The 23,280-nt window shown below is 41.6% G+C and overlaps 1 long non-coding RNA gene across 8 annotated transcripts in view; it reads right to left on the bottom strand.

Moving 5' to 3' along the window:
• The window catches only part of LOC144829232 (uncharacterized), an 814,902-nt gene that overhangs the window by 65,709 nt on the left and 725,913 nt on the right, over positions 1–23,280 (bottom strand). For 7 of the 8 annotated variants that reach the window (XR_013610612.1, XR_013610614.1, XR_013610613.1 and 4 more), the window contains one exon: positions 1,405–1,510. The exons of the other annotated variant lie outside the window; for it this stretch is intronic. This is a non-coding gene — a long non-coding RNA (uncharacterized LOC144829232). The remainder of the gene's footprint in view (positions 1–1,404; positions 1,511–23,280) is intronic. 8 annotated transcript variants of the gene reach the window in all.

Here is a 23,280-nt window from a genome sequence, read left to right on the forward strand (position 1 = left end):
TGTACTAATTAGTGTGTGCCAATTGGGTTTATATGAAATTGTACAGGACCTTGTGCGGGGTTCCTAGCTGTGAAGGTGGGGTAAACAATCCTCCCTTGTGTGCATCACTTCTAGTTTTCTGAATTTAATATATTGTGTTAACTGTCAGGTGGTGCTGAAAGAAACCCCGGTTTTCACCCCTCTTTTTGTTATTACACCATCCACCCTATTAAGGTAATGCATTTTTTTCCTGTCTGTCAGTACCAGGAAAAACCTGATGGTGAGGGAGAGAAAAAAAATAATGACCACCCACACACCCTGGGAGAACGTTTCCAAGGTGTGGGGGTCATTAGTGTTTTGTTTTTGTTAAAGTTTGTTACAGAAAAATAAAAGGTTTTGGAAAGTTTGCTGGACAGGCATCCAAACCGATGGCAGCTGTCCACCAACGTTTTGTACACTGAAAGGAACCGCCATCATAAAGGATCCACTGTTCAATATACAGAGATGACTGCTGAGTCAGTGGTTATCTCCAAATTTGAGGACCGATAGTTCTTCAGAGTAGTGGATGAAATGTGCACTGCCATCATGATGGACAGAATACCATTTCTCAAACTATAAATCAGGCCTACACTATTTACTATTTACAGGTCACAAAAAAAACTAGTCACAATTATGAACCAGTATTTTTCAAGCCAGTAAACAATTTTACAAACCGAACTACATACTACTAGCTCAGTTCATAATATTCTGATTTCAGATAGGGTTGTAACCTACCTACCTCATGAGTATGAAAGAGGTAGGTCACAAATTGCGACGTCCTCCAATTGAAGGCCTTCACATTGATGGTTGTCTGCTAGGGTCTGCAGACCACCATGTCTGTGAAAGATGTTCAATAAAGTGAAGATTCTTTTAAAAAATGCAGCCTTTTTTCCTTTAAGAGTTACTTTTTTAAGTTTGCTTGAGAATTGGCATTGGTACCTTTGACTACTGCTTTCTTCCCGACAATTCTTTTAACATTCACGAAGGAGAAGGGGTTCCAGGAGTACCCTTTCCCTTTTGCCAATAGGTTAATACACCAACTCTGAATCAGAAACGTTTCAATATATTTCAGATTTCAGCTGCATTGCATACCGAATCAGCATTTGGAAAGAATGCCTACAACACACTCCTTCCAAATACTATACTTGTACAAGTTCACAATCCTATTTTAGTAGTCTGTAAACATTTACTGAATCCTAATATGGGGTACTTTTGATGGTGCTTTTTTGTGGCTGCAAACTTTGAATCATAGTGATTTCAACTGTAAAAATGATTTCCACTTCTGGCCAACATCTCAATCTCTGTTGCCTCAATTACAATTTTTTTCAGTTTCATGATTTGATTTCACTCATCCTGATTATAAGGTTAACGTATATGGAGACTTACCGGTGAACTCTTTACTACTTTTGCCAGTGATTGGTAGGTGAGGAGTCAAGTGGATGTTGCCATTTCTTGAAGGCTGTTACAATATATATTTATGTCTATATTTGCCCTGGAAAAAAAAAGTTAAATTAACGTTAAAGTTAGGTGCGATAAAAAGATCTATTTTTGTTTTTTTTAAAAACCTTAGAAATTCACTGAAAAAAATAAAAGGTTAAAGTAGCATTACAGTTAGGTGAATTTGTCAGTGACAACATTAATGTTTTGAAATAAAAAACACAGAAATTCACCAGTTATAGTTAGCCTAGCTAACCCTAACTTGCACCTCCAAAATGCATTGCTTATGACCCCACATATTAAATCACCCATGACCTGTTCATGACATCATTTATGGCATCACTGATATCTCAAATTACATAATTTATGGCAAAACTGATAACATCATCCACGCTTCTGTAGCACACATTGCTCTATACATGGGTATAGCATTAGATCTCTGAATGTAAGCACAAAGCAGCTCAGATGCATATGAGGCATCATTATTGCCAGAACAGAAACAACTCCCTTAGGTGTATAAAACATGGGTTATGTGCCACCTTGACCCTATACCTTACAGTTCATGGGTGGTTTGGTTCACATTAACAATCAACCACAGATATTTGGGAAACACTCATTGCATCCCCAGGGCTGTTTATTTTTTAAATAAAGGGGAGCGGGCCGCAAGGCACCCCACTACGAGACTTTTTAGCACCCCATCCCCCAGGGCCGTACATATATTTTAAAAGGGGATGGGGCCACACAGCTCCCCCTTCTGAGCCTTTTGAGGCCCTGGGGACCCCATATCCCAGAGCCTTTTTTGTATTAAAGTGAAGGAGGGCCACACAGCCCCACTCCCCGATCCTGTTTAAGCCCTGGGACCCCATCCCCCAGGGCCATAAATATATGCTAAAAGGAGAAGCGGAGAAGCGTCCCTTCCAGCCCCATCCGAGGCTTGTAAGACCCTGAGAACCACATCCCCAGGGTTGTTTGTTTTTTAATTAAAAGGGATGAAGGGCCACACAGCACCTAGCCCGAGCCTTTTAGGCCCTGAGGACCCTATCCCCAAGGCTGTACATATATGTTAAAAGGGAATGGGGCCACACAGTCCCCCAGCCAAGTCTCTTTAGTCCCCAGGGATACCATCCCTCATGACCTTTTTTTATTAAAGGGAAGAGGGATCATGCAGCTCCACTCCCGAGACTCTTTAGGCACTGGGGACCCCATCCCCCAGGACCGTACATATATATTGAAAGGAGAGAGGGGTAGCGCAGTCCCCGCTACCCAAGCCTTGTAAAGCCCTGCATCCACCAGGGCCATTTGTTTTTTAATTAAAGGGGAGTGGGGGGCGCCTGGCACACCGCCCGGACCCTTATTCGGCCTGACAACCTCATCACCCAGGGTCGTATATGTATGTTAAAAGGAGAAGGGGGCGCACAGCTCCTCCCCTGTGACTTGTAAGGCTTTGGGGACCGCATCCTTCAGGGCCCCTTGTTTTTTAATTAAAGGAAAGTGGGGGTTGCCAGGCCTCCCTGCCCAAGCCATTATCGGTTTCAGGGACCCCGGTCCCTGAAAATGTAAAAGTGAGTGTCCTAGTGCCAACCCAGGGAACCCACCATATAGTCGCTGGGGTCTGTGGGGGGAGCCCCAAGCCCCCGCGGGCTACCCACATGCGGCAAGAGCCAACATTGCTACCACCCGCAGGGAACAGTTCATAATGCTGCTCCCTCCAGGCAGGAGCAATATTTTGAACAAAAGTCCACTCTCAGTGGGCAGGAGCATTTTGGAAAACTCCCAGCCAATTGGGACCAGACTTGGTTTTTCCTCCAACTTGGCAGGAAATTCAAAAATGTTCCCATCAAGAAAAAGCAAACACGGGTTTCAGCAAAGAAATCCCTACGTCCCGGGGGTGGGCTCCCCGGGACATAGATACTAAGCTGACCCCAGATGATGGGGCACTGAGCATGTCATGAGTGCTGTAATATGTGACGTCATCAGCAGTGCATTGCGGGTGCGCGAGTTATAGTTAGGTCTACTAACTATGACGGCCAAATTTCTATGGTTTTGTATGAGTGAAATCTCCAACTAATTATACAGTCCCTGAATCCTATGGTTTTTTCAGTTAATTTCTTAGGTTTTTTAAATGCTAATTTCTAACTTATCAAAAGGTTGTGTATGCATGAACCATGCTACTACATCCCCACAGGTGGCACACCGGATAAAGAATGTTTCAATAACAGATTATCCATATAGTTGAATTTATTGAGACGAGGGTTAATCCTCAAAACCAAGTTGATATTTAATCCATATCAATCATGTGTTCATATTCATTCATATTCATATTCAAATGAGGAACAATCAAGAAATGCGACTCCAATGCATTTCGGGCGGAGCCCTTTATCAAGGAGTGCTGTAAAGAAGGAGATGGGTAACAATCAGGTCAAATGTCATAAAACTAAAGCGAAACAGCGCGCTGGGCTTTAATCATATGTGGGGGCCAAGAGGAGGTTAAAGATTAAAGTGCCGATCAAGGAGTGAAAAACTATGAGTGACGTGACTCATGGCTAAAGGCTAGATGCGGGGTCGTGACTAATGGTATACTCGGTGCAAACAGGGTGCTCTTAGCTTTAACAGACGTGGAGGGCATTAACACTATAAAAAGTGCCTTTCAAAAACGTACTTGGAGTTCAGTATAACGCAGCGCGTTACTAGCAGGTTCGGGATTCTACCAAGAACGCTTGGACAGAATGTCGGAAATGACGAACATAAAGGAAGGCGAAAGGTGCAAACATGAAAAGCGGACTCAACCAAGGGTGAAAAAAAGGTGTTTTAGCGCCATGATGGAGTGGTGAAAATAAACAAAGGAGGTTCTCGAGGACATAGTGATAATGAGAGGGTAAAAAGATGACGAAAAGAAAATTAACTGTAAAGAATCGAAGATATAAAGACACACGCAGCAAGAAAGCAATGTAGCATGATCCAGGCATTATAAATAGCAACTAAATTCACAACGATCATTTAACCCAAAAGGCTTTTGGGTCTGCAGACGGTATATCCATTCCAGTTCCCTTTTCAAAAGGAGTTTGTTATTGTCAGTTCCCTCCTTTTTGTTGACAATTTCCAAAATGATGTATTGCAATTGTGCAATAGAGTGACGAGCTTCATCAAAGTGCATGGCAATGTTGGACTTTACATTTTTTAATCGAATGTTCGATTTGTGCTCATTTAAGCGAGTCTTTATTTTTCTTTCGGTCTTCCCCACATATAATTTACCACACGGGCATTTTAATGCGTAGATTAAATTTGAAGAGTCACATGTGGCGTTGACTCGAAGTTTGATGACCTTGCCTTTCATGGGGTGATGGATGAAGTTACCTTTGATGATGGAATTACAGTGTCTGCAGTTCAGACAAGGCTGTGTGCCTTTGTATTGTTGACTTGAGGTTGTAGGATTGGTCAATATTTCTTTGATGTTTCGACTTCGTGTGTGGGCAAACAAAGGTACAAATCTGAACATTTCATCGAAGTCTGGTTCAATCTGAAGAATGGGCCAATGTTTAAGTATGATCTTTTTATAGACCTTGCTCACAGTTGAATGTTTGGAAACCAGGACATTGCGTGGTTGTGCTGAAATCGGTTTTTTGAACAGAGCTTCTTGTCTTGTAATTTGTGCCACACGAGATTGTGCCTCATTAAGAGCCTGTAAGGGGTAACCTCTATCCAGAAATCGTTTATGCATTTCATTCATGCGAATTTCCATGGTGTGTTCATCTGAAATGATGTGTTTGACTCTCAAAAGTTGAGAAAACGGCAAATGTCTTTTTAGTGACTCTTGATGATGGCTTTTATAGTGTAGGGTGTTGTTGCGATCAGTCTTTTTCCTATGAAGATCAGTGATGAGCCCATTGGTGGCGATTTTTATGTTGACGTCTAAAAATGTAATTTCAGAGTCGCTAATCTCCCATGTTAGTTTGATTCGATCATCCTTGGAATTAAGTTGACAAAGGAATTGTTCAAGAGAATCTTTGGAATCCATCCAGATGAAAAATAGGTCGTCGATATACCTGACGTACATTTTTATTTTTCCTTGATTGATGTGGTCACTATATATGTGTGTTTTTTCAAAGTTTTCCATATAAATGTTGGCATATGAAGGGGCCGCACAATTTCCCATGGCCATTCCAGAAAGATGTAGGAACCACTCATTATGAACTTGAAAATAACTATGGTATAAGGTATATACCATCAATTCCATGAGGAAAGCTTGCATGGGAACGTTAATGTCACTATTAAGTAAAGCTTGTTCAATAGCTTCGATGCCTCCCTGGTGAGGGATGGATGTATACAAGGAGCTGACGTCAGCCGTGCACATTATATACTTGTTGTCATGGTCTATTTGAATATTGGATAATTTGGTCAAAAATTCAGTAGTATCCTTGATGTAACTGTGAGCTTTGATAACAATGGGTTGCAAATATTTATCAATTAGTTTCCCTGAGGCTTCGTGAATTGAACCTTTGGTGGACACAATAGGCCGGAAAGGTGGATTGTAGAGATCTTTGTGAATTTTGGGGCTCATTTGTAAAGTCGGGCTCCTGGGGTGCTGTGGTAAAAGAAAGTTCTTGGTGCGTTCCTGTATGACATTGTTTTGAAAAGCTTTCATGACGATGTCTTGAAGAGTATTATAAAATTCTCTTGTGGGATTGTTATCCAGTTGCATATACAAGGAAGCATCACGTATGTGTTCTTGTAGTCGCCGAGTGTACATAGAATTGTCAAGGATGACAAGAGCCCCTCCCTTGTCGGCTTTCATGCATTTAATTTCCTTATTATTGGCCAAAGATTGAAGGACATCACGATCTTTAGTGGTGAGGTTTTGGCGCCGGGTGTGGCGCTGGAAATTGATTTTTGACACGTCGTTGCGTACCAATTTTTCAAATAAATCGATTGACTTGTGGCTGCAAGGAGCTTGAAATGTACTTACAGGTCTCAATCCTTTTAGTTCATCAGGTTTGTTGTCAATGGTAGGTGGTAAAACCTTTTCGAAGAAATAACGTAACCTAAGTTTCCTTACAAATTTGAAGGTACTAACCTCGAGTTCCAGTAGATTAGTGTCAGTAGTAGGAATGAACGATGTACCTTTTTCAAGTAGATTCATCTGATGTGAAGTGATGGTAATGTTCGAAATGTTAATAACTAAATGTTCTTTTTCGGTTTGGGATCTTTCGTTGTTACCTTGCTCCGAGTAGTTGGAGCGGTTGAATCTTTTTCTTTTGCTCTGGCTCCTCCTGAGTCTTCGACGTTGTCCGTGTCTACCTCTAAAAAATGAACCGCAGAGGTCTGAATTTGTGAAGTGGCGGATGTGCTTGCAGGTTCATGAGTTGGTCTAGGAGGTATAGTGCTGCGGGGCGGTCGAGTTGAGGTGTCGCTACCAGAAGAAGATGTATCAGTCTGTGTGTTAGTTGGTCGATTACGTCGTCGTTGGGCGTACACGTCTGCCCACGAGTAAACCTCGTCAAGCTTGTAATCAAGCGTATCGCGGCGAAATTTCTGAATTTTCCGCTCATTGATTTCTTTCTGGTGTTTATCTAATGTAATCTTTAAGTCAGCCAATGTGTTTGAAAGCTCTTCTGGGGTTAACATTTCTTTGAGTTCTTGATCAATTTCTTTAATTTCTTGTTCACATATGATTAAAGCCCAGCGCGCTGTTTCGCTTTAGTTTTATGACATTTGACCTGATTGTTACCCGTCTCCTTCTTTACAGCACTCCTTGATAAAGGGCTCCGCCCGAAATGCATTGGAGTCGCATTTCTTGATTGTTCCTCATTTGAATATGAATATGAATGAATATGAACACATGATTGATATGGATTAAATATCAACTTGGTTTTGAGGATTAACCCTCGTCTCAATAAATTCAACTATATGGATAATCTGTTATTGAAACATTCTTTATCCGGTGTGCCACCTGTGGGGATGTAGTAGCATGGTTCATGCATACACAACCTTTTGATTATTTCCTTTTGTGTTTCGGACGGAGACACTACCCACGTGTGCACCCAAGACTCTCTCCAACTGCTACAACTATTTCACAACTCTGCTGTGCATCGCTTTTCACCATTTATTATCTACAAACATTCCGCCTTGAGTGATTGCACGCCTTAAAATGCAATTTGAAGAAATCAGTCGCAGTACTGAAGCCCGAGCACACACTCTTGCGTACGACGAAGAGGAACGTCAACGCATTTATGCTTTAATTGAGGAAGACATCACGCCAACTTCTACCACACGCAACAAAGAACAATGTATAAAGCAACTACTATACCTATCAAAGAGACACATCAACCAAAAGCTCCATGCGAGCACACTACTCAAATATCATAGGGCACTCAGAATCCCTCGCGGTTTACGGATCGCCTTGAAACCCTCATTATGCAAGAATTCGAAAACATTTAAAGACAAATGGGAAAGAATATTGAATAAATGTAGCCTGGATCTCATCCTGTTAATTGTTGAAGAACTCTCAGACATTCTAAAAGAACTTGAACAAGAAATTAAAGAAATTGATCAAGAACTCAAAGAAATGTTAACCCCAGAAGAGCTTTCAAACACATTGGCTGACTTAAAGATTACATTAGATAAACACCAGAAAGAAATCAACGAGCGGAAAATTCGGAAATTTCGCCGCGATACGTTGGATTACAAGCTTGACGAGGTTTACTCGTGGGCAGACGTGTACGCCCAACGACGACGTAATCGACCAACTAACACACAGACTGATACATCTTCTTCTGGTAGCGACACCTCAACTCGACCGCCCCGCAGCACTATACCTCCTAGACCAACTCATGAACCTGCAAGCACATCCGCCACTTCACAAATTCAGACCTCTGCGGTTCATTTTTTAGAGGTAGACACGGACAACGTCGAAGACTCAGGAGGAGCCAGAGCAAAAGAAAAAGATTCAACCGCTCCAACTACTCGGAGCAAGGTAACAACGAAAGATCCCAAACCGAAAAAGAACATTTAGTTATTAACATTTCGAACATTACCATCACTTCACATCAGATGAATCTACTTGAAAAAGGTACATCGTTCATTCCTACTACTGACACTAATCTACTGGAACTCGAGGTTAGTACCTTCAAATTTGTAAGGAAACTTAGGTTACGTTATTTCTTCGAAAAGGTTTTACCACCTACCATTGACAACAAACCTGATGAACTAAAAGGATTGAGACCTGTAAGTACATTTCAAGCTCCTTGCAGCCACAAGTCAATCGATTTATTTGAAAAATTGGTACGCAACGACGTGTCAAAAATCAATTTCCAGCGCCACACCCGGCGCCAAAACCTCACCACTAAAGATCGTGATGTCCTTCAATCTTTGGCCAATAATAAGGAAATTAAATGCATGAAAGCCGACAAGGGAGGGGCTCTTGTCATCCTTGACAATTCTATGTACACTCGGCGACTACAAGAACACATACGTGATGCTTCCTTGTATATGCAACTGGATAACAATCCCACAAGAGAATTTTATAATACTCTTCAAGACATCGTCATGAAAGCTTTTCAAAACAATGTCATACAGGAACGCACCAAGAACTTTCTTTTACCACAGCACCCCAGGAGCCCGACTTTACAAATGAGCCCCAAAATTCACAAAGATCTCTACAATCCACCTTTCCGGCCTATTGTGTCCACCAAAGGTTCAATTCACGAAGCCTCAGGGAAACTAATTGATAAATATTTGCAACCCATTGTTATCAAAGCTCACAGTTACATCAAGGATACTACTGAATTTTTGACCAAATTACCCAATATTCAAATAGACCATGACAACAAGTATATAATGTGCACGGCTGACGTCAGCTCCTTGTATACATCCATCCCTCACCAGGGAGGCATCGAAGCTATTGAACAAGCTTTACTTAATAGTGACATTAACGTTCCCATGCAAGCTTTCCTCATGGAATTGATGGTATATACCTTATACCATAGTTATTTTCAAGTTCATAATGAGTGGTTCCTACATCTTTCTGGAATGGCCATGGGAAATTGTGCGGCCCCTTCATATGCCAACATTTATATGGAAAACTTTGAAAAAACACACATATATCAATCAATCAAGGAAAAATAAAAATGTACGTCAGGTATATCGACGACCTATTTTTCATCTGGATGGATTCCAAAGATTCTCTTGAACAATTCCTTTGTCAACTTAATTCCAAGGATGATCAAATCAAACTAACATGGGAGATTAGCGACTCTGAAATTACATTTTTAGACGTCAACATAAAAATCACCACCAATGGGCTCATCACTGATCTTCATAGGAAAAAGACTGATCGCAACAACACCCTACACTATAAAAGCCATCATCAAGAGTCACTAAAAAGACATTTGCCGTTTTCTCAACTTTTGAGAGTCAAACGCATCGTTTCAGATGAACACACCATGGAAATTCGCATGAATGAAATGCATAAACGATTTCTGGATAGAGGTTACCCCTTACAGGTTCTTAATGAGGCACAATCTCGTGTGGCACAAATTACAAGACAAGAAGCTCTGTTCAAAAAACCGATTTCAGCACAACCACGCAATGTCCTGGTTTCCAAACATTCAACTGTGAGCAAGGTCTATAAAAAGATCATACTTAAACATTGGCCCATTCTTCAGATTGAACCAGACTTCGATGAAATGTTCAGATTTGTACCTTTGTTTGCCCACACACGAAGTCGAAACATCAAAGAAATATTGACCAATCCTACAACCTCAAGTCAACAATACAAAGGCACACAGCCTTGTCTGAACTGCAGACACTGTAATTCCATCATCAAAGGTAACTTCATCCATCACCCCATGAAAGGCAAGGTCATCAAACTTCGAGTCAACGCCACATGTGACTCTTCAAATTTAATCTACGCATTAAAATGCCTGTGTGGTAAATTATATGTGGGGAAGACCGAAAGAAAAATAAAGACTCGCTTAAATGAGCACAAATCGAACATTCGATTAAAAAATGTAAAGTCCAACATTGCCATGCACTTTGATGAAGCTCGTCACTCTATTGCACAATTGCAATACATCATTTTGGAAATTGTCAACAAAAAGGAGGGAACTGACAATAACAAACTCCTTTTGAAAAGGGAACTGGAATGGATATACCGTCTGCAGACCCAAAAGCCTTTTGGGTTAAATGATCGTTGTGAATTTAGTTGCTATTTATAATGCCTGGATCATGCTACATTGCTTTCTTGCTGCGTGTGTCTTTATATCTTTGATTCTTTACAGTTAATTTTCTTTTCGTCATCTTTTTACCCTCTCATTATCACTATGTCCTCGAGAACCTCCTTTGTTTATTTTCACCACTCCATCATGGCGCTAAAACACCTTTTTTTCACCCTTGGTTGAGTCCGCTTTTCATGTTTGCACCTTTCGCCTTCCTTTATGTTCGTCATTTCCGACATTCTGTCCAAGCGTTCTTGGTAGAATCCCGAACCTGCTAGTAACGCGCTGCGTTATACTGAACTCCAAGTAAGTTTTTGAAAGGCACTTTTTATAGTGTTAATGCCCTCCACGTCTGTTAAAGCTAAGAGAACCCTGTTTGCACCGAGTATACCATTAGTCACGACCCCGCATCTAGCCTTTAGCCATGAGTCACGTCACTCATAGTTTTTCACTCCTTGATCGGCACTTTAATCTTTAACCTCCTCTTGGCCCCCACATATGATTAAAGCCCAGCGCGCTGTTTCGCTTTAGTTTTATGACATTTGACCTGATTGTTACCCGTCTCCTTCTTTACAGCACTCCTTGATAAAGGGCTCCGCCCGAAATGCATTGGAGTCGCATTTCTTGATTGTTCCTCATTTGAATATGAATATGAATGAATATGAACACATGATTGATATGGATTAAATATCAACTCGGTTTTGAGGATTAACCCTCGTCTCAATAAATTCAACTATATGGATAATCTGTTATTGAAACATTCTTTATCCGGTGTGCCACCTGTGGGGATGTAGTAGCATGGTTCATGCATACACAACCTTTTGATTATTTCCTTTTGTGTTTCGGACGGAGACACTACCCACGTGTGCACCCAAGACTCTCTCCAACTGCTACAACTATTTCACAACTCTGCTGTGCATCGCTTTTCACCATTTAATTTCTAACTTATAACATCCCTGAAACCTATGGTTTTTTCAGTGAATTTCAAAGGTTTTTTAAATTAAAATGTCTAACTATAACGTCCTGAAACCTATGTTTTTTTCAGTTAATAACTAGGGTATTTTAAATGCTATTTTCTAATTATGCCTACAAAGATAAGACATGTGAAGAAAGAGGAAGAAAAGTGCAGAAAGAAGCAAGACAAATGCAGAAAGAGGCAACAGACATCCAGAAAGACGAAGAAAAGTGCAGCAATAAGAAGAGATGTGCAGAAAGAACCAACAGAGTAGCAGAAAGTAATCCTGTGCCCTCAACTTTTTGCTGATGGGTATTGGTGGTAACTGACTCTGACTAAGCAGGCCTAGAGCCAGTGCTATGCTAAAAGACACTTAGAATACAGAGGAGAAAAAAAAAGCTCGAGGTAGCTCCAGTAAGCACCACAGAGCTGCGTTGCAGAGAGGTGTAAAAAGGGGCACGGTCTCTGAACACCTCTCTGCAAGGCAGCTCTCTGGCGCATACTGGAGGTACCTGGTGGGCTAGTTGGCCCCCAGGGACCCCCAGTATTCAAGAGGAATTCATTCCCCAACTTACAACGCGCCCGGGGGAGTTTGCTGAGTGCTGCAGGGAGGGGGCGGGGCCTGGCAGCAATGCCAGATTTTTAATTTTATTTTACAAGGGGGGGCACATTTTTACATTAATTGGGGCCCTGGGGACCCCATCCACCAGGGCCTGCTTTAAAAAACATTTTTTAAATAAAAACGGGAAGGGGGACAATTTCGGCCCCGGGGATCTCATCCCCCGGGGCATGGCCACATTTTGTAAATTATTTTTAAAGGAGGGGGGCTGCGTGGCCCCCCTCCTTAGGCCTCAAGTGGCCCCGGGGTTGTGCCTCGTTTTTTAAAAATGAATTTTTTTAGTGATTGATGGAGGGGGACGCGTGGCGCCCCACCAAGGCCACTTTTGGCCCCGGGGATCCCATCCCCCGGCCGGCACTATCCGTTGGGGACCGTGGGGGGAGCCCCAATGCCCCCACGGTACCGCCGGCTCCCCGCCTCCTGCAGGAGCCGGCATTGCTTTTCCACAAGGGGAGCTGCTAACATGCAGCTCCCCTTGTGGAAAAGCAAACTGGTTTGGATTTTCCCTGCTCTCGCTTACAAAATACAAACCAGTGTTTACTATGACAGGGCGGGAGCCGCACAGCTTCCGCCCTGCCATAGCAAACAGCAGTGTCCCGGGGGTGGGCACGCCGGGACAATGCAGGAGCCGGCCCTGGGGGGTGGTGGTCCCCAGGGTCATAGAGGGCTCCAGGAGGGGGGCCGCGTACCCCCCTCCCAATGTGATTGAAGCCCACGGGAGGTGGTGGTCCCTGGGGCTCGGGGGTCCGTAACGGACCCCCACATTTGCATTTTAGTGCCCCGGGGAGGTGGCAGTCACAGGGACGTGTGGGGGGGCTCGAGCCCCCCCACAGGTTTTTTTTTAAAGCACCGTGGGTGGTGGTCCCCGGGGCAGCAGGGGGGGCGTGTGCCCCTGGCAAATAATTAATAAAAGCCCTGGGGGTGGTCGTCCCCGGGGCTTGCGGGGCCTTGGAGGCCCCCACACATTAAACAAGAAACTCCGGGGCTGCGAGGGGGCAGAGTACCCTCCCGAACATAATGTTGATCAAGCTCCAGGGGGTGACGGTCCCCGGGGCTACGCGGGCCCCGCATACTGTGGAACACCTTACCTCAGTCAATTAGGACTAGCCCCTCGCTTTGGTCCTTTCGTAAACAGCTAAAAACTTGGCTGTTCAATCAGTAATACCCCAGATCAACATGTGCACATGGAAAATCTGTTTGCAGAAGTCACAGCGCCGAGACGCCCAAGGGCATTTGTTCGCGCTTAATCAAATGTCATAAATAAATAAATAAATATATTTGCTGCAAATGCACCCAGGACCTGGCCCACCCGGGGGCCTCAATGAAGTCCGCGCATCATTTAAAAAAAAAAAATCTGCAGGATTCTTGACCCCAGCGCGCATTTCGCCCAATTATTTCTTTTTAAAATGCTTTTTAACGCCCTGGGGTCCCTTGTGGAACGCCCCGAGCAGGTCTGGGGGTCAGGGTGTTTCTACCTTGCCCCCTTTTCTTTTTTTTCACCTTTGTTTTTCTCTTTTCTTGTGACTCGGTTCTACAGAGTCACAAGATGTCTGCCAACACTTCCTGGCTTGGAGTGCTGACAGCCAAATAGAATAAAGCTCTTGGTCGGCAGGGGTCACGACTCCTCCGTGGCCACAGATATCGAAACTTTTATTTTTGAATTTCTCAGCAACTACTGAACTGATTTACACCATTTAAAAAAAAGGCCGCTTTCTGAACCAAGCACTACCTTTTTGCCAAATTTGGGGTAATTCCGTTCAATAGTTTGGGTTGTAGCCTTGCCTAAAGTTTCCTATCGGAAATTAATTTTTTGACTCTCCTTTTTTGAATCTCTCAGCAACTACTGAACGGATTTACATGATTTAAAAAAAAGTTGCTTTCTGAACCAAGCACAATTTGGGGTAATACCGTGTAGCAGTTCGAGCTGTAGCCCATCTCGAAATTTCCAATGGAAATTAACATGTGGAAAACGCGTTTTGGGACCCCCCTTTTTTCTCAGCCCCCGTTTGATTAATCACCCCCAAACTTTCAGGATAGGAGCTGACCTGGCTAGACTGTCTTTTCGGAGAATTTCGCGACAATTCATCAAACGACGCCAAAGTTAGTAGTAAATCGAAAAATGTTTTCCTATGGAAACTAGGTTCTAACTATAACTACCTACTGGCGACCAGCTGTAAATAGATATATATTACCTACTGCCGGTCGCCAGTAGGTAGTTATAGTTTGATGAATTGTATATATATATATAAGGGCTTTAGAATACTTTTTGGGCACACGACCTCTCCATTGTTATAACCATAATAGGATGATTTTAGAATTTGTTACGTGGTGTCTCCATCATAATTACTTTGTCTTTGGTAAGGATGTTTACCTACAGAAAAGAGGTGTTGCCATGGGGGCCTGCTTTTCCCCCAGCTATGCGTGCTTGCACGTAGGCTGGTGGGAGAGGTGGGTCCTCATGGGGGAGCATTTCCAAACGTTTCTGGAGCATGTTACTTTATGGGTTCGTTTTATAGATGATGTGTTTTTAATTTGGAGAGGGGATGAAGAGAGTGCCAGATCATTCATCACAAGTCTTAACATTAATTCTGTAAATTTGAAGTTTACATCAAACATCAGTAAAGACTTTGTAGATTTTTTAGATGTTAGAGTCTTGGCCAGTAACAATAAATTATCAACTACCCTCCACAGAAAGGAAACAGCTGGGAACTCAACGCTTCATGCAAGTAGTTCCCACCCACGTCACGTCATAGATAATATACCCTATGGCGAACTACTTTGTCTAAAACGCATCTGTAGTGATGAGGAGGAATTTGAGAAATGCACTGTTGATGCAGTGACTAGATTCAAAGCCAGAGAATACAATGATAAAATCCTCAATATGGCGATAAATAAAACAAAACAAAAATCTAGAGAATCGCTGTTTCTCAAAGAGTCCTCCACAATGCATAGCAACACAAAGTCAGCTGAGTGTAATATCAGGTTCATTACAGCATTCAGTTGCCAGGAAAGAAAGATCAGGGCTATCCTAACCAAGAGTTGGCCCATTCTAAAAACAGACGGAGTGTTGGCATCCCAACTTCCCAACAATCCCATCGTTTCATTTCGTAGAGGTCCTTCCATGCGGACCCTAGTATCCAACTCTTTTCCTGAGCTCCCTAAAAACACATCTTGGTTCAAACCCCGGCCGGGGTTTTACAAATGTTCGAGCTGCAGAGCTTGCAAGTTCGGCATTAACATGACTCATTACAGCACTCCCTTCAGTACCATTCCTGTGCCCATCAGGGAAAATTACAATTGCAAGACGGAGTATGCTGTATATGTTCTGGGGTGCACCTGTGGCCTGAGATATGTTGGGAGTACCAGGCTACAGGTGCACGCCAGAATATTGCAGCATCTCTGGGCAATTGTCAATAATGACAGTTCTTACCCTGTCGCAAGACATTTTAAAAGTGTACATGGTAACAATCTTAAATGTCTTTCATATTATGTACTCACCTCAGTGCCAAAAATGCGTAGAGGTGGTGACAGGGATAAAAGATTACGCCAACTGGAATCAAAAACTATATTAGAACTGGACAGTAAGGTCCTAACGGGCTAAATACGACAGAGGATTTGTACCATTTCTTATAGGGCTCTATGGAGAATCTGGAAGGGAAGTTATCTGTTACGACATATTGATTTTGAAGTACTTGCTGTGGTGATGTCTCTCCTTGGTTCTATGCCTTTAACACCTGATGTCGCACTATGAATTGACATTACTAATTGAAATGATCTATGCTGCTTTTTTGTTTATTTGTATTCTGCAAAGGAAAACAATTTTCGTTTGGAACTACACCTTGGGATGGATATATACACATTTATTTTATTTTCATATGGTAATACAGATTTGGTTTATTAAATCCAACTGTAGGGGCACATTTTACATCAACAGGGTCTATGGGAATTATCTTCTAGAATATCATTATTTTTGGTTCCACGGTACAGCTTTATCTTTAACATCTTGTGGTCCTTCTATTTTTGGTCGGGCCTGTAAACATGATGGGGTTGCCATCTATGTGAGATGTCCCCAAACAATTAGTGCATATACAGATTGACTCAGTGACATATAATAGTTTTTGGCTTCAACCAGAGACATTGCATATAATGATGATTTACATTGCGATATTTTGCACATTTTAGATAATGGAAATACCGGCTTTTAGAAATTTTGATATTTCAATGTGATTTTTAAGTATTTATTTGGTACTTTTAACACATGCCGGTCCTTTTTGCACTTTGCACAAATTGTTTACATAATGCAGTGATTTGCACATTATATCTATGCTGCTAATATTCAATGTTCTCTGACCAACGTATACAGCAATCTTTGAGTCGATTGTAGTCTACGGACATAATGCATTTATGCAGATATCATTTGTAATCTTGAGATTTATTTATCAATTTGACAAAATGTGGAACCATTTTGCAATAACCGTGCAATAGAATTGAATTGTTTTTAACATTTGTATGAGGTATTCCAGTTGTCCCTGCAGTATGTTGTTTACTTCTATTAATCACATGGTGTATCTCACAACGTATAAAAATTAGGCTTTCAAAAATGCATTTCAATGTGATCAAGGGCATCTGCCCGAAACGCGTCAGTCCGCTGTATGCTTTTGAAGATTGGTGTTTTGAAATAAACTATCTTGCCTCAACTTTGGGATTCACTGGTCTCTGTTCGCCACTGGCTGGAGGTTCAGGGTCGTATCTTTGGATTATATATATATATGTATATATATATATATATATATATATATATATATATATATTTTGTTTTGTAACCTTGCTATGCGGCAGAGCTTTTGAATTAAATGGCTTTACCACGCTGCAATCTGGCTTTGAGTGCTCTTCTTTGAGGCGAGTCCTTGCTACGAGGGGACTCAAGAGTTTGAAAATGACGAAAAGACGAGGAAGACCCAAGTTTAGTGCAAATCTTTAAATATTTATTTCTGTGCTTGCCATATCGTCACGACGTGTTTCGGCAGATCCCTGCCTTGGTCACATGACAACAGTGTCGTGAGATACACCTCTATTTAAAGTGACAGTGCAAAAATAGGCATAAAAGAAATACTGTCAGTATTTTCTCACTTAACATTTCTGTAAAATACATAATCCAAGAATCAGTCAGTATTTCTTAATCAAACAATAATGTATAATACATAATATAAAATTGGTATATTGTAACAATGGTTTAAAGTGACATCTGTGCTTAAATGCGGTAGCCTTTGGCTTCTGTGTATCGAATAGCCAGACTCCTATTACGTATTTAACTAATTTTGCAATATTGCATCCCACTTTGACACCTCACCTCTGTCAATATCAAACATCTACCTTATATCACATTTGATATCTAATCCATCATTGTATGTATTTAATCTGAATGCCTATACAATATACACAGTGTATCCCTAGAACCAACCCCTTAACTCAATTATTTATTGTGATATTTTTTTGTACTTTGTGTATTTTTTTTTTATATATAGAACTAACAAACAGAAAAGTGCTCCCTAAACGTATAAAATAAAATGAAACAAAAGAGTCATCAAGGCACTATTGTGCAGCCAACCTATTGCAGAGACCACTATAGCTTTGATTAAGCTTAGAACGTATGAAAACAGGTTTCCATTATTTTGGATAATAAGATTCCATACTCATGATCATGAAAGATTCCCACAATTAATCAATATGCCAACCGGTAAACAATTAATTCATCCATAAATAAAGTAGAAATCTTTAAAATCTCGTTATCATCATAGGCTATAGTATCAAAAATATATCTCTCTATTTACAATAAGAACAGTGTTAAAAGAAATTCTGTATTTCATTTCTTATATACATAGTTTGATAATGTTATAGAAAATCCTGATAGCCTACTTTTTCAAGCAAGTTGGATGGAATTAGAACAGTTAATGGTCATAGTACCTAATTTAGTTACATGTGTCTGTATAAGTTAGTTCTGTCAACCCAGGTAGGTATATAGATCCTCACTCATATTTAAACCATTTGGTTGTTTCGTATTCAATAGGAGAATATAATGAGTCTCTAGTCTACGCAACATCTCCTCTCTGTCCCCTCCTCTCCGTTGTATCGGTACCGTATCCAACAGGAAATATCTGAGGTCTTTGGGTTTGCCACCATGGACATCATGGAAGTGACGGGCCACAGGGTAGCTCTGGTCATTATTATTAATTGCCCTTATATGCTGTAATATACGTCTGTGACCCGGCAACTTAGAACTCCCTACATATTTCAAATTGCAACTACACTCCAAGACGTACACCACATACTCACTTTTACAAGTGAGATGATGTTTGATACTTTGTGGTGTTGTGCTGAAGGCAGTAAGATAAGAGGTCCTATTCACTCCATATGTGCAAGCTTTACACTGAGGGCATTTATAAAATCCCTTCCGTGCCAAAGATAAACCTGTGGAGTCCTTATACTCAGGACTGCTCTTTACCAATATGTCAGCCATGGAGGTGGCCTTACGATATGTGATTGCAGGAAACTCTGGGTGATGACTACCTATCACCGGGTCATCCTTTACCACATGCCAATTACGCTGTATGATTTTACGTAAATCCTTATGCTGTCTGTTGTAGGTCAGAATCAGCCTGGGAGGTTCATGAGTTGTTTGGGCATTAGCAATCTCTGGTTGCCTACGATTGACCGTACTTTCTATGAGCTCCTCCCTTAGTTTGACATTGGATTTGGCAATTGCAGCATCAATCACTTTTGCACCATAGCCCCGCTCTAAGAACCTGGCCTTGCTCTCCTGCTGATGCTTTCTGAGTTCCTCCTCCTCGCTGCATATTCTGCGCAGCCTAAGCATTTCCCCGTACGGGATGCTGTGTATAAGGTGTCTAGGGTGTGCGCTAGTTGCATGTAGCAACGTATTCCCTGCAGTCTCTTTCCTAAACAAGGTTGTACATATCTTGTTTTCAACTATATTTACTGACACATCCAAAAAGGATACCTGACAATTGCTTATAGTGTGCGTCAAATGTAAGTTAATGTCATTAACATTGATCTCTCTAATAAAATCCATGGCTTCTTCTCTGGTACCTTTCCACACAATTATCAGATCATCTATGTATCTGAGCCAAGAAACAATTTTTTCTGTGTATATATCCGTATATTGCCTCTTGAGGACCAGTTCTTCCCACCAGCCCATAAAGAGGCAAGCGTAGCTGGGGGAAAAACTGGCCCCCATTGCTACCCCTTGAACTTGGCGATACATTTGCTTATTAAACAAAAAATAGTTGTGTTCCAAACAGAAAGTTAATAGGTCCATGAGCATTCTGTTGTGTTCTGCAAACTCCATATTCCTTTTACCTAGGAAATGTTTCACTGCTCTTAACCCATCTTGGTTCCTGATGCAGGTATACAGCGATGACACATCTAGGGTGATGAGATAATACCCATCTTGCCAATTGATTTTGTTGATCTTTAGTAAGAAATCTCCTGTATCTTTTATAAAAGATTCCAACCCCACCACATGCTCCTGTAAAAATTAGTCGATGTACCTGGATCGATTTTCAAGTGGGCCATCACAGGCTGCAATTATAGGGCGACCAGGAGGTTTTGCACGGTCCTTATGTATCTTCGGTATAAAGTATATTACTGGTGTTTTGGGGAATTCTTTTTTCAGATACTTGAACTCATCATTGTTTAACAACCCCAAGCTCTTCCAAGCCAGTAATTTAGTACATAGGTCATCTTGCATACGTTTGTAGTTAAGTGGTGTGCTGGTGACATAGCATTGGGTATCCCCTAAATGTTTGTTTGCTTCAATGAGATATTCAGAGAGGGGCCACAACACAATATTCCCTCCTTTATCCGAATTTCTTATTACGACCTTATCTTCACTTTTCAATTTGTCAACTAATAGTCCATATTTGATTTCTTCATTGGAACGTTGTCTTTTTGTTGATTGGATTCTCCTGTTCAGTTTTTTCACTTGTGCCACTACAATTTCATTAAAGACATCTATCGAATCTTTCATCATAATTGGCACAAATTTCGACTTGTTTTTGAAAGGTGTTTCCGGTTTGGTGTTACTTAAACTACGTACTTCTTGTGAAGTCAAAATTGGAAAGGGTGTTACAAAAATCTCACTTTCCTGTGAAGTTTGATATTGCGATGCGATGTCCGGTGAATTGATGATGCTTTGAGCCGCAGCTAGAGTTTCAAAATCACTAGACACCAGATTAGTGTACTTGTTCCCTGTGTCAACCGTGGGTGTGTTTTTCGATTTGCCCCTAGTTTGCAGCTTGTGGAATTTCTGGAGCTTTAATTTACGGATAAACAGATAGATGTCAGCTCTGGATCGTGTATATTGGAAGTTGGATTCTGGGCAGTAAGATAAGCCTAGTGACAGTAATTGCTTCTCCGCCACTGTGAGGGTCACTTCAGACAAATTGATGATGGTATTAGAGTTCGTTCCAACCTCCGCCATATTGTCTCTTCCTCTGCTCATTGATTCTGATTTTTGTTTTTCTTTTTCCATGAACCCCGGTTCCAACTTCCTCGCAATGTCGCGTTTCCTCTGGGCGGTCCTCCTCTCCCGCCTGCTCCTGGTGCGCCGTTTTTTGCCGGCTGCGCTGTTGTTGCAGAGCGTAGAGTCTCCCGCCTACTCTGCCGTATATACTCCAGTTCTTCCCCCATCGTAGGTTTAATAGCATTACTGCTTCCCTCTCCTTCCTCTGAGCCACTTTCTGTGTATACACTTGACCCCGAGATCAAGGAGGTTTCTGGTGCAGTGTTTACTGATTGATGCGATGACCCAATGGGTTGATTAGGCATTTTGCCTGCATTCTGCCTCGCCACATCGTATTTTCGTGAAAACGTAAAAATCCTTCCATTTTCGTAATCCTCCTTATCTCGTCTAAATTTGTACATTTTTCGCACTTTGATTTTTTCATCCTCTTTTTGTAAGCGTTCTTCCATTTCCTGTTCAAACTTGTCTTTGATTTCTTGTGGGTCATTGAGCGCCTCTATTTCTCTGCGCAGCAAGTCGATATTGGGAAAAATTTCTTCGCGGTCACTCTCCGCATGCCTCACTAGAATCTCCACCAACCTCCTGGAGTTATCTAAATTGCATTCTGCCCATTCAGCCATTAAGCGGGGATTCGGTGTGTCATAATTAGGGGCTATCATTATCCTGAGCCCTCGAGGTATGCGGTTGACATCCAAATAGCCTCGTAAAGATTTAGCCTCCCATCATTTAGCTGTTTCCCTGCGCATTAGTTTTTCAAGCGCTTTGTATTTGTCTTTTATTCCTGTTCCTCCGGCAGCTATGTTTAAGCCGGTAACTGTCTCTGTCTGCCTTGGCTGCACAGCCTCGTCAGAGAACATTCCTGCCGCTGCATGTTTGCGGTTCTTAACTGCTACCGCCGACATGACAAAATTGCACGTATTGGTTTTGCCGCTTTTCGCCACTGCTTGCTTCGCACACAGATATCGAGCTATCTTTTGCCCGTAGCTACTTGGGTGCACACCTCCTCACCTGCTGATTGTCTCGGACTGCCTTGCCACAGGATCCGTTGCCGCTTACTGCAGCTACCGAGCTCCCGCTCCTCCGAGCTTTGCCTGGCTGCCGGAAATGGGCGACTCCTTCTTCCTGGTCTCGCCAGGGCTTCCACTACAGCAGGGGGCTCCGAAGGTTTCCGTTTTCCGGTGCATTCAAAGCAAAGCACCTTAATTCCGCAAGGCTGTTCACGGAACGCCAGTACCAGCAACCTTCCTTCTGTCTCCAGAGCCAACTTGTCGAGGAGGGGGTCTTCTTCGCTGGGGAAAGCTGTCCAGCGCTATATGCTGCAAGGCTCGTCTTCAAGGGGACGAAAAGACGAGGAAGACCCAAGTTTAGTGCAAATTTTTAAATATTTATTTCTGTGCTTGCCATATCGTCACGACGCGTTTCGGCAGATCCGTGCCTTGATCACATGACAACAGTGTCGTGAGATACACCTCTATTTAAAGTGACAGTGCAAAAATAGGCGTAAAAGAAATACTGTCAGTATTTTCTCACTTAACATTTCTGTAAAATACATAATCCAAGAATCAGTCAGTATTTCTTAATCAAACAATAATGTATAATACATAATATAAAATTGCTATATTGTAACAATGGTTTAAAGTGACATCTGTGCTTAAATGCGGTAGCCTTTGGCTTATATATATATATATTGCTACGTTTCTTCTCACCCCATGTACATCGGCTGAAGTCACGGCACAGCAACAGGTAAGTTGTAAACTTTTTTACTTTATTCACAAACCATGTGCAAAGTTTTAGCGTGCATCAAAAAAACGGACGGTTACACGTTTCGGCTACTCCTAGCCTTCCACTGGACCAGGAGTATATATATATCCGAACAACTCCTGCCACTTCCGAATCCCGCCAGCGGCGGTACGGTGAAGAAGGAGGCACAGACCCCGCAGTTTTTAGGCAAAGATCTCCTTTTTATTTTAGACCCAACACAACGCGTTTCAAGCCCTCAAGCCCTTGTTCACGTGCAATATGTGTATACTCCATCATACTTTTTAAAGTTAAAAGTAGACACACCCCTTGACAAACATCACAGGTCACATGATCATGTGTATAGAAAACAGACTATATATACAAGGCTTATATTTGTCGTGATAAAGCCTTTAAGCATACCTCCATATTTCATTATTTGTTATATTCATTAGAGCACATAAATATATTATAAATATAAATATATATGTGCAAAAAAGCTATTTTTAATTCTATAACATAATTCAATATTTGGATGAATCCAACATATGCATATCTTGTATAGTCGTTTATATTGACATCTAACTGGATGAATCCATACAAAAGTCATGTGTTAAACTCTGTGGAAAATACTTTATCTTTTTGTTTTTTCTTTTTTAGTGCAAAGTGGGTGCATATTGTGCAAAATGTGCAAATATAAAGTGCTTAAGTAGACGACAAATAACTATATATAATTCCAGATCTGATCAAGTCATTAATA

This window comes from Lissotriton helveticus, chromosome 1_1 (assembly GCF_964261635.1).
Source record: "Lissotriton helveticus chromosome 1_1, aLisHel1.1, whole genome shotgun sequence".
Taxonomy (NCBI): domain Eukaryota; kingdom Metazoa; phylum Chordata; class Amphibia; order Caudata; family Salamandridae; genus Lissotriton; species Lissotriton helveticus.